The sequence below is a fragment of the Pinus tabuliformis genome, chromosome 4_2 (assembly GCF_031772625.1).
Source record: "Pinus tabuliformis cultivar Carrire ecotype Pingquan chromosome 4_2, CPIR1, whole genome shotgun sequence".
NCBI classification, from domain to species: Eukaryota; Viridiplantae; Streptophyta; class Pinopsida; order Pinales; family Pinaceae; genus Pinus; species Pinus tabuliformis.
Genome location: NC_142304.1, coordinates 1,034,502,993 through 1,034,516,143, shown reverse-complemented (window position 1 = coordinate 1,034,516,143; position 13,151 = coordinate 1,034,502,993). Strand labels below are relative to the sequence as shown.

General features: G+C 43.4%; 1 protein-coding gene and 1 pseudogene across 2 annotated transcripts in view; both read right to left on the bottom strand.

Annotated features, from left to right (window-relative positions):
• LOC149173152 (protein-L-isoaspartate O-methyltransferase-like) overlaps positions 1-13,151 on the bottom strand; it is a 106,249-nt gene that overhangs the window by 81,232 nt on the left and 11,866 nt on the right. The gene's annotated exons all lie outside the window — the stretch shown is intronic.
• On the bottom strand, positions 7,039-8,330 carry LOC149173153 (uncharacterized; annotated as a pseudogene).

The following is a 13,151-nucleotide window of genomic DNA, read 5'->3' as shown; positions in this document are numbered from 1 at the left end:
AAGTTGTACCAACATACTTCAGTGCAGAGGAAGATGTTACTTGAGAATCAGTTGCGGTCATACCAGACACAGAAGGGGGAACAGATAGATCACTTTCTCGGTAGATTGAAGGAGATCCGGGACCGACTAACTTCCATAGGGGCCATGCTGGATCAAGAGTTGATGGTGAGGACCACCCTAAATGCGATCTCCGAGGAGTGGGAGACATTTGTCCAGAGCATTCTGGGTAGGGCGAATCCTCCAGATTGGGAAGAATTATGGGCGGCTCTTTGCCAAGAAGAGATCAGACGGCTGTCCAAGATGAGAAGTAGTACAAAGGAGTCCAGATCAAGAAGGAAGAGGAAGAGGATGCAGTTCTGGCATCTGCGGGGAAGCAGGAGAAGAGAAAGAAAAAGGACCTCCCCAAGGTCAAGTGCTTCAACTGTGGGGAACTGGGTCATTATGCGAACCAGTGTCTGAGGAAGAAGAACAAGGGAGAGACGCCTGATTCCAAGGCAAAGCCAGCGAAGGCAGAAAAGTAGGTAGAGGAGGATGATGATTGTGCCATGACTGGTCATGCACCTCTAGAGAAGAGGTGGGGAGACATCAAGTTGTAGTCAGGAGGACTACAAGCGATGAGGGGCAAGATCCTTGAGGTACCCAAACTCTTGGATGAGATCCTTGCTACGGGAGCCCCAAAGTGAGAAGTAGCAGGACTGGCGGATGTCCGTAGAAACGGATGCGGATAAAGCGGCAGAGAGTGCTATAGTGCAGTAGTCCCGCGCAGCACAAAGCTAGCAAGCTGTAGCAGTGCGAGAGGCACAGAGGAGGTTGCAATAGTGCAGGATGACACAAAGAGGTTTGCAGCGGTGCGAGAGACAGGGAGTTGTTGCAACAACACAGAGGCAGTAGAGGGAGCACTTGATAGCAACAGAGAGAGCTTCAGCATCGGGAGTGTTTCTAGCCTGACAGGGATGTCAGTAGTTGGGTGGATCAATTACTTACTTCTCAGTAACTGAGTTGCAGTACAATAGCGGTTAGCAGTAACACAATGCAGCATGACGAGAGGGGGTTGCAATGTTGGGAGAAAGGACCAACAACAGCACGGATGCAGAGGGAGCTGTCGTACGGATGCAGCAGTGGCAGTGGCAAATCCATGGGCAACAGTATAGGATGCAGCGGTGCAGAGGATGTTGGGCGGGGAGGTCTAGCATCAGCACAAGTGCCAGTGCCGTATAATCAAAGTGATGCTCAGTGTGGAGTATTACTAGAGCATAGTCCTCGCTAAGGAGTGTTGATTTGGGGTAGCATCGGATGTGCTCTAGCCATGAAAATTGGTGGAAAGGCTAAAGCACATGAGATCTCCAAGACCGAGAAATGGTTTGGGCAAATTCTAACCGGTTTGGGAGATATTAAAATAATAAATATTTTTAATGGAGTTCCTAAGTCTAAACTTAGGAAAAATAATATATTAATAGGTATTAGTATAAAACAGCGTTAGAAGGTTCCAAAAGTCATGGATCAAGCCAAACCTAATCTTAGCCATTGATTAGAGATGTAATCTCGGCCGTTGACACCAGAGTTATCAGTCATTTGATTTTCTAGAGCGGGGTTTGCTAAGAGAAATCAAATCAGTGATCAGTTGCAACGAGGGGCAATTAGTACGAGGTAGAGAGGTAGAGATAGTGCCAAGAGACCAGCGTAGAAGCAGAGAGAGGCAGACGCTAAGCCAAAGGGAGCCACACAGAGGCAGAAAGGACTACGCAGAGGCCAGAAGGGCCTACGTCATCCACGCAGAGGTTGCAGGATTGACGCAAAGGGCCATAGAGGCTGCGCAGAGCCTCAAAGGGCTGACACAGTGAGTTTCGGGCTAACGCAAAGGCCAAGAGGGCTAACGCTGAGCTTCAGATTGTGCTGGAGAGGGTTTCATGGGGTAGACTTTCCGAATATCTGCTTCTGAATAGAGAGGTATTACTGCCAGATTATTTTCTCTGTCGGGTGAGCCAGTTTGGCACCTAGTTGTACTACTCTGAAAGATTGCATAATAAAATAATCCTCAGAATTGTTGCACCAGTTTTCCCAAGTTGGGATTTTCCGGGGACAAGTTGTCCAAAAATAACAATGTCACTTGTGTGTTTGTCTATTTCTTTCATTTGTTGATCTGTAGATGGTTGAGAATGTATTTTGTTTATTTCAATATTTATATGGTTAAATAACTTGTTTGTATATAACAAGTAGAAGAAATAAACCAGAAGAATACAGATTAAATTTCTAACGAATAGACTTAGAAATTTCAACACTATTGTCCCCTAGTCCAACTTGGTGGTTAACCTTGTGTCCCAATCCAGTGGGATCTCCTTAATTGGCTACTAGATTTAGGAGTGGCACTACATGGGAAATCCTGATTTTAGTTGCATGGTCCCACTTTCCGACACCGCATACATCACTCCCCTCTGCTCATTATAACCCCTTTTCACATATTTACCATCTGGGTCCACATTTGTCCATTGGGTTCACAAGCAATTAGCCTACCGCTTCCTTTGTCCACACGTTGGGTCAGGCCTGGAACGATGCCCCGGAGGTTGATGCAACTAAAAAGAAAGTAAAAAAAAAGCATGATTTGGCCACTCTCAATAGGAAATGTACCATAAAATGCAAAAGATGGTCGAGACATACAAATTTAGCACATGGACAAAAGCCAACATGATCTCTACCCCTATCATCATGGCCATCGCCCCGGTTACTAGGGCCCCTCCTATTTGCCCCCTGCATCATTAAGGAACCCATGATTGTCCCAATTGTTGAAATTTCTAAGTCTAACGCGTCATAATATCTTCCTACATTATCTGGTTTATTTCACCTACTTGTTTATTCCTTAACAAGTTATTTAACCATATAAATACTGAAAATAAACACAAATGCAATCTCAACTCATATACAGATCATCAACTGAAATAATAGACAAACACAAGGGACACTGTTATTTTTGGACAATCGTCCCCGAAAAAACCCAATGCATGAAAATCAATGCAACAATTCTAAGGGTTTTATTATTAAGCAGCTTTCTTGAGTACAACTAGGGTGCCAAACTGATTCACCCAACAGAGATTTCTATCTGGCAATAATACCTCTCTTCGGAAGAAGATATTCAGCAAGTCTACCCCATGAAAATCCTTCATGCACTTCTCCAAGGCTCTGTGTTAGCCCTACTAGCCGCTGCGTAGCTCTGGAACCCCCTGCGTCAGCCCTACTAGCCTTTGTGTAGCTCTGGAACACCCTGCGTCAACCCTCTGCCTCTCTGCGTCAACTCTCTGGCCCTCTGCGCAATCTCTCTGGCCTTCTGCATGGCTCTTGTTGGCTTTGCGTAGCCTCCTCAATCACAACGCTGACCCTCTGGCACTATCTCTGCCTCTCTATTATGTACTCGCTACCCCTCGCTGCAACTTAGATCACTTGTTCGAATTTTCTCAGCAACCCCGCTCCAAAAAATCGAACTGACTGATCAATCTTGGTGTATCTCCAACTGACCCTCAAGCCTCCTCTTACACTTTTCCTGTCAAGTCTTCAACGGCCGAGTTTAAGTCTCTAATCAACGGCTAAGATTAGATTTCGCTTGATCCATGTCATTTAGAACCTTCTCACCCAGCTTTATATTAATACCCATAATATTTTAATTTTCATAAGTTTAGACTTAGCAACTCCATTAAAAATATTAATTATTTTAATATCTCTCTAACCGGGTGGAATTTCTCCAAACCATTTCTAGGTCTTGGAGATTTCATGTGCTTTAGCCTCCACTAATTTTCATGGCTAGAGCACATCCGATGCTACCCCAAATCAACACCAACCCCTGGTGGGCGATGAACTACCCAACCTTAAGGGGGTAATCGCTGTTATATCTTACATATCATGCTCTCATTCACAAGAAGGGTGGAAAAACAAAAGCCAAAGTAATTCATGTACCATAGGACCCCTCATATTGGCCCCTTGCATCATTAAGGAACCCATGATTGTCCCAACCCCTGTTGAGCGATGAACTGCCCAACCTTAAGGGGGTAATCATATCTTACACATCATACTCTCATTCCCTATAGCCCCGAATAGTTATAAAAAGAAAAATCAATAAAAGGTAAAAGGCATATGAAAAAGGGTGGAAAAACAAAGGCAAAGGTAACTCATGTACCAAGATTTCTCCCTCCTGCATCTATACACCCAAGTGTGGGCTTCCCTTGTACCATGGCATGTGATTTGGAGCCTTTCCCTGATACACCACTTTGTTCCATCATTATATCACATGACACCTGCCATATTACAGATGTACCATGGACCTGTCACTCCCTTAGAGGTTGAACCCACCTAATAGGGTCCTCAATTAACTTCCTTCTTGAATTTGGAAACACTTGTACACTCTAAAGCCCATTATGGAAGGGCATGCCACTATGAAGTGCCCACTTGGTTCCATGACTTGTAAGCTCATTTTCTCAATTACACTAATGATTGTTGTACTGGAAGGAGAGAAGACACATTAGATCTTATGCGGGATTGCAGGTGGCTCTTCATCTTGGGGCTTGGTCTCCCTATATGGGGTCCAAGCCCTCCTAAAGGGTCATATTAGCATTCTAGGGTGTGCGTTGAGAGCCATGGACCTCCATTTTAGCAAAATGAGCAGATAGCCATGCCATGGGATCCTTTAGCACCACTAATTGCTCTCTCATGTTCCACTCATTTGATGATGATGATGCACCTGGACCACCTTGCCCAGCGAACTACACACTTGCACCACACACTTGGCAGTTGATCCAAGGCCCAGATGGCGTCGTGACTCACCATGGGAAACAAAGGGAGGGCTTGCATCATTGTTCCAGCCCTTGTAGTGGGATACATGCTTGTTCGATTCAGTTGGAGACCCATGATGATGATTTTGTGCCCCCACAGCCTCTTAAGGGCACCATAGGTCATTTGCTCAAAAATCAAGGGGCCATCCCCTTCATCGCTATTTTTGGAGCTCTTTCCTTCCTTTCGGCACATGTTGGACTCCACTTGGCCTCTCAACGACCCTCCTAGCTACTTGTCTATCATTTCAGCCCTCTTGAGAGGCTTATTTTTCATATTATGGGGCTATTCGGTGGGCTTATCACCAAAAGGTTGGTATTTGTACATTATTTTATTCTTAGGGGCATCATTAGGCCTAATTAGGCAAGTCGAATCCCTTAGATGATCTTATATATTGATGAGAGGTTCATTTCATTCCTCATCATCACTTGAATTTGTATCTCTATCTTCTTGAGAACTTCGTTATACCTATTAATGGGCGAATTGGAGAAATATTGATGCATTTCAATGTTTGGATATCTTGTCTTGGTCTTGGAGCTTCGATTTTTGTCTCTATTTGATGATTGGATATATTGGCTATAGTTGTAAATGTTCTTTCATGGTTTATCTCTCTCTTGTATACATGACTAATGTATGGAATTTTTGCTCATGAAATCTGAAATTGTTCCCTAATTGAATGCGAATTTGTGAAAATTTTGATTTTGTGAGGTGTTGCATATGTTACATGTTTAGGTATGGTGAATGAATGTTCCTAGGGGTAAATTATCTCCATAATTACCTTGAGAAGTCATCAAATTCTGCAATAAGAAGTATAAATTCCTTTGGTAACCTAGGTGTTGCTTCTTAGGGCCATGTGAGGTTGCCATAGGACTTTTTGATTGCGTAAAAGAACTCCAAATTTGAAAGCACATTGATTTCATTCTCCCAATAGGCAAGGCATTGATCTTATCCTTGGTGATCACCTTAAAAAAGATTTCTCTTGACCTCTTTTTCTTTTTGTTAAGCCCTAACCCTAAAGGTCTCCTCTAAGGCATCAAGCGAAATATTTTAGAGCCATCCATTCTGATAGTGAGTTGGACAACAATTGCGCTAAGGTTTTCCCTAGGCCCTCCCAAAGTTTGAAGAATTTTCCACTACTAGGCTTGGAAATATCTCAAGCCCTAGTTCCAACTTCATTCTTGGCCCTAGGTTTCCTTGGTTAGTAGCTTCCTCAAGGATCATTGCACTAAAAACTCAAGTAAAATCCAATTTCATTAACCTTCTTCTCCTCCCTTGCTTCATCTAGATCTTTTGTTTGAAGTTTCACCTGAAACCCTCAACCTTGCTTGGGGTTCTCTTAGAGCTTCTTTGTGGTCCCATGCCTCTATCATTCTTTATTTCACAAAGATCAAATTAGAAACCCTCTTAGCTTGGGAATTTTAGGTCTAGGATATCCCTTGTCAAGTAATATACCAAATCCCTAGGCCTAGGTTTCCTTGAACCTTTCTTGGAGAGCCCCTCACCTTGCTTCTTGAGCAAGTAAGCCCTATCATCTGAGTCTCTCCTATGAATGGGCTCTTGAAATCACTATCTCTCCATCATTGATATATCATTCATAGTGATTTCCCTTATACCGAGACTCCTCCCATCGGTGAAAGTCCGTAAAGAGCAAGGGACATCAACTGAGGTGACAGTGGGTCTCTATCCCATTGTTGCCACTTGATCTAGTAGTTGCCCCTTTGGAGCCCCACCTACGACCCCTGCTAGATTGAGCAGTAACAACACCTACTTATTTTCTTCAAAACTCGGAGTTAGCTTCAAAAGGTGCCTCATCCTCAAGCATCAGAAACCAGTAATGCATGCAAGGATCTTATCATGAACCTCTCCCTCTAAATAGGAAGCCTCTTCATTAATCAGGGAGACTTCAACTTTTCTTAAGGTCTGGGCTCTTGCCCCCCCTTTAAGTGCCATGCTAATAAGGGATAGCTCCATAGTCTTCTTAATTTTGATATTGAGAATTCGAATCAGTTTATTCATCTGCAATGCTTTCTTCCATATGCAGGTCTCAAGTGAGTTGTAGTTGTACATGTTGCGATCCATAGAAGGTTCTTTACAACCTGACCAACTACCACTTGGGGCTGCAAAAGCTCTACAACCAGTCACACTTGCAATAGAGCCTACACGAGGGGAAGGTGAATTATCACGAGACTTTGCCATAGATGATATTTTTAGTTCACGCTTGTCCATCTACAAGATCTTTTGTGCCTCCGCCCTATTCAACTCAGGAAACCACACCGCATCAAAAAATTCATCAGATCCAGCCATGCCCTTGCTCATTGGTAGAACATAATTTGCTAGCATCTCATTTATAGCATCTGTCGGGACTTCCTTTCTCATTTCCTTAGAATGCTTAGCTAATCTTACCTTGATCTCTCCTAGACGAGAAAAGATAACAACTGTAATCTTGCGATAGTCCACGAAAGCCCTTATCTTGCATTTACGAGCACTTTTATAAACAATGGTTTGATTTAGGATGTAATTGCAAGCTACTTTAATTGCTCTATCTAACAGTGTGTTAAATATTCTAGTAGCTCGATCCATAAAGCGATCAAACTGTTCCCCATAATTGTGTTTTCACAACAATCCTGGAACCTTCATTTGGTCTAGCGCTACATTTGTCCCAAGAACCATATATCGCTTATCTCGATGGTCCTTTGCCCACTTCTCGGCCCAGGTTGTTTTTCCTGTTGCTGGCAACCCTACCACCATTATCACTTCACTTTCCTTCTTACTGCTAAATTGAGGACCAATTATCCCATTCCCATTCTAAAGTGCATCACTCCAAGGCTTGTAACCTTTGGTGGAACAATACCATCTTCAATGTTGAATTGCATTTGTACTACAAAATTTTCCAAAAGCACATGAGGAAATATCGTTGACTCCTAAGACAATTTCTTAAGGGGGGTGTCTGTGACCCCAAACCCTTAGGACCTGAATCAAATCATTTAGCTACTCCTAGTTGAACATTGTTCTTTAAAACGAAAGTTCAACCAAAGGCCTGCTTTCAAGGTTAACAACACACACAATAGCATCACCAACACGGAACTTTGAACCATAATCTAAGAACTTTCCTCCTATTGAAAACTTTCCAGTACCACCAAATCCAATACTATGTTCAGTTTCACCAAGGTTTCCCACGGTGTCATCACCTCTTGAAATACCAACACGGTTTACGTTTCGTTGATTAGCAAGTATATCTTCCATATCCACTGGTTGTGTAGCAGTGACCTTACAAGCAAAAGAACATCCCCCCCCCCCCGTATTCCTACAAATGCACGAGCTCCTGACCAACAGTATGCAAAACCCTTAAGATGCAAAGCAAGACCTTCAAGACTATTGTATTCAATGTCGAAGTCTAAATTGTAATCTGTGGGATTAAGCTGGACACTTTGAGTGGGACTCTGTGGAGTGAGCTTGGACTTTTTTGGTCTCGAGCTCTTCTTTTTTCTTTTGCACTCATGCTTCACGAATGATACCATCTTCCTCGTGATTACAAATCTATTCTTCTGAAATCATTCGAGGTTTCACTCGAAGAATCAAAACAATACTTGCTTGTAAATTAAAACCCACCAAAAACACAAACCTTGTGCTTCAAATGACAGTATTTACGTGCTCAAATAAGAAGAAAGACTAATAACCAAAGGTAGGAAAGCCATGACCCAATTTATATCAAGATTGAATCAAGAAAACTGTGTATTGCAGAATTGAGATAATGTTATATATAAATATATTAATTAATTAGTTATTAGTATTGAAGAGCCATGTCTTTATGGACATGATCGTTTGTGAAAAGGTACTTGCCTACTAGCTATATATATGGGACCCTCAGTTGTAATCAAAACATCTCACATCAATTCTTTTATACATTATTCGATATATATGTTTCTTATCCTCAATGGATGTCTTTGTGTACCAAGTGTTTTGAAGCTTACTGCGTAGTACGAACTTTGTTTGTTACATTGGTATCAAAGTTGTTCGATCCTCTGGCCGCTCAACCGCTGCATAGAGTCAGTCTGATCCAGCGTTTGGCCATCAACCTGTCGTCTACTTCGTTGTTGACGTGATTCAAGCGTTTCGCTAGGTTCTCCATTTCATCGTTAGGCTTTTGGCTATATATATTTAAAAAAAGGGGGGCTATTTGAACATTCAAAAAAAATTGTTGTTGATTAAAAATAATTATTAAAACAATATCTATTAAAAAAATAAAGAAAATTCAATTAATATAATATATATATATATATATATATATATTTAAAATAATAATAAAAAAGGGACTTATAATCAGTAGGAACGGGTTTTTTGTTATGATGTTGCTCTCTCATGGTGATGTTGCCTTGTTTGACCCCATTGACCAGGGGCACTCAGTGAAAATTCCTAATCCTCAAGGAACCCCTACTGCAGCAAATTTGAATCTACTTCACCTACTTGATTTTAATATACATTATCAAGTTATTCTCTGAATACAGAAGCAAATTACTTCTGCACCCTACACTTCTTTAATATTTGAATACATGAAACAGAAAACTGAGCAAAAAACAAGATACATAGGACACAGTTATTTTTGGACACAATTGTCCCCGGAAAAACCCAATGCAGGAAAACCGGTGCAGCAGCTCTGAGGGTTTATTTATTATGTGAAAATTCTTGAATCTAACACATCAGAAACCCCTACTGCAATTACTGGTTTACAATCTCCTACTTGTTCTTTACATTAACAAGTTATTTAATTGCATAAACATCGAAGAAAACACTATTGCAGCCTTCACAAATATACAGATCGCGCACTGAAACAAACAGAGACAATAACACAAGGGACACCGATATTTTTGGACAATCGTCCCCGCAAAAACCCAATTCGGGAAAACCGATGCAGCATATAGAGGGTTTGTATTATTAAGCAAATTCGTGAATACAACTAGGGTGCCAGAAATGGCTCACCCAATAGAGAATATCCTTGGCAATAGTACCTCTATCTGGAGACAGATATTCCGGCAAATCAACAACCGAATGATCAAACCCCATAGTGACTCTGGCTATTCCCTATGCTGGACAGCGAAAGCTGCTCCAAGCACTGCTCTGGAACTGCATCACTCCTCCAGGAGTTGCGTCACCCTCTCCTGGCTCAGAGTCTGTTGATCTGCTCCCAGTCTGCCCCACAGAATCTCCCCAGCGCTGCCTCTGAGGCCCAACATCAGCCTCTACGGCTTCTGTGTCAGCCTTCTGCGTCCTCTACGTCAGCTCTTCAGCCTCTCCGTTAGCCCTTCTATGGCCAGCATTGTCTCTCCCGGCACTGCGTTGCCTCTCTGTTATGTATTCTTCAGCCTCGAATGAAAATCCTTTGCTGAACTACCCCTCATTGCAACTCTGATCAGTAACTCGATTTCCTAAGCAAACCTCGCCCCAGAAAATCGAATTCTTTGATCACTTGGTATGTCTCCAACTAACCCTCAAGCCTCCTCTTATACTTTTCCCGTTGACGAATCAACAGTCGAGATTAAGTCCCTAATCAACAGCTAAGATTAGAACTAGCTTGATCCTCGTCACTTAGAACTTTCTCACCCAAATTTTATTAATACACATTGATGTTTTTATTTTCCAAAGTTTAGACTTAGGAACCCATTAAAAATATTAATTATTTTAATATCTCCTCATCCGGGTGGAATTTCTCCAAACGATTTTGGGTCTTGGAGATCTCATGTGCCTTAGCCTCTCCACCAATTTTCAAGGCTAGAGCACATCGGATGCTACCCAAAATCAACACTCCCTTTTAGCGAGGAATGTGCTCTAGCAATGCTTCACCATAGAAGCATCACATTGATCCTCCGCATCAATCCTCTGTGTTGATGCTTGGCCTGCTGCCCCACATCCACTGCACTGCTGCTTCCTGCACTGCTGCCCATGACACTGCCACTGCTACATCTGTACTGCAACTCCCTCCCAAAATGTTGCTGCCCATCACACTGCCACTGCTACATCTGTACTGCAGCTCCATCCCAAAAATGTTGCCTCATGCTGCCCATAGCACTGCCATTGCCACTGCCACTGCTACATCTATACTGCAGCGCCCTCCCAAAATGTTGCCTCATGTTGCCCATAACACTGCTACTGCTAACTGTTGCACTGCAACTCAATTACCGAGAAGTAACTGAATTCACCCAAATATTGACATCCTAGTCAGTGTGGAAGCCTCGTGATGCTGAAGTTACCTCTGCTGCTATCCTGTGTTGACCCTCTGCTGCCACTGTGTTGCTGCAACCTCTTTTGTGCCTCTCGCGTTGATGCAACCTCCACTGCACTGCTACAGACTTCTGCACTCTAGCACTGCCTTGTCGCTCCATCACACCTATCTCCATCTGACACCTATCAACATGCTACTATCTTTAAGGGCTCCCGTAGTCGGATGTGATCCAAGAGTTTGGGCACCTCAAGGACCCTGCCCGCCCTACTGTAGTCCTCTCAACTACAGCTCCAAGTCTCCCCACCTCCCACCTCTTCTCTAGAGGCACATGAGCACTCATGGCACAATCATCATCAGTCTCGACATCCTTCTCCGGCTTTGCTGGAGCAGCAGTTGAATCAAAAGCTTCTCCCTTGCCTTTCTTCCTGGGGCACTGAGAGGCATAATGTCCCAGCTCCCCACAGTTGAAGCACTTGACCTTGGAGATGTCTTTCTTCTTCCTCTTCTGTACCCCCTGCTGTCATGTTGATGCGAGAGCCGCATCCTCCTCCTCCTCCTTGATTTTAATTCCCTTACCGCTACTCCCCGCCTTGGTCAATCTCCTTAGCTCTTCTTGTCAAAGAGCTGCCCACATCTCCTCCCAAATAGGGAGAGTCATTCTACCCAAAATGCTTTGGACAAATTGCTCCCACTCCTCGAAGATTGCATTCAGGGCAATCCTGACCATGAACTCTAGATCCACTGTAGACCCCACAGAAGTAAGTTGGTCGCAAATCCCTTGCAACCTGAGAAGGAATGGATCTATCTCCTCTCCTTTCTGCATCTGGTATGACCTCAGCTGATTCTCCAATAACATCTTTGTTGCACAAAAGAGCCCTAGTATAAGGTGGTCAAGGTCTCCCACATCTGCCTTGCTGTTGTCTTCTGGTATTACATGATCCTTGACCTCGTCTAGGATCATGCATTTCGTCTTCGCCTTGGCCTCCTCATACTTCTCATTTGCATCAGGGTCAACTAGGACAACTACTGTTTTCAAGGCATAGTCCTTGATGCGATGTTTATCCAGGATTGTCAGGATCCTGGCCTTCCAGATAACAAAATTGGAAGCCTCGTCCAATCTATTCTGATCCCTCAATCCGTTCACTGCCATCTCTACTCCTCTTCTCAAGACTCCCTTTGAGTCCTAATTTCCCACTCGGAAATCCTCTGGCCAACTGTCGAATCACTCCTCTCCAATCCTCCTTTGCTGCTACAACCCAGAACTAGATTTCTTGGCTAGAAATTTGTCGAGGTAGTGCTTCCCTCTACCTTGGTTCAGTCTCCTTAGACACTGTTCTGCACCGACAGAAACAACATCCCACAAGCTCCTCAAATCAAAATCTGCACAACTCCCTTAGCCCCGACAACTCGAAGAATCTGAGCCCTTTAGGCTCTGCGCAATCACTACATGAGCTGAATCTGCTCCTCCCGACCAACTGCGTCAATCCTTCCTGGCTCAAAAAGATGACGTGGCTCTGCGTGAGCCTGATCTGCCCTTCTCTACCTCTACGCTAGCCCTAATGGCTGATGCAGCTACTGCGTGGGCTCCTCCCAACTACTGCGTCTCCCTCTCCCGGCTCAGAATGCTGACACAGGCACTGCGTGAGCCTCTGGGTCACCTCTTCTACACTGCGTCACTTCTCCTTCTGCCTCTTCGGCTATGGAACAACACTATCTCTCGGGACCGCTACTTCTCTGCTGCAAAGATTGCTCAGCTGGTGTCTTCAGTCACCTATGATCTGCAATCACTCTAATACCATGTGAAAATTCCTGAGTCTAACACATCAGAAAACCCTACTGCAATTGCTAGTTTACAATCTCCTACTTGTTCTTTACATTAACAAGTTATTTAATTGCATAAACATTGAAGTAAACACTATTGCAGCGTTCACAAATATATAGATCATGCACTGAAATAAACAAAGACAATAACACAAGGGACACCATTATTTTTGGACAATCGTCCCCAGAAAAACCCAATTCGGAAAACCAGTGCAGCATATAGAGCGTTTGTATTATTAAGCAGATTCATGAATACAACTAGGGTGCCAGAAATGGCTCACCCAACATAGAATATCCTTGG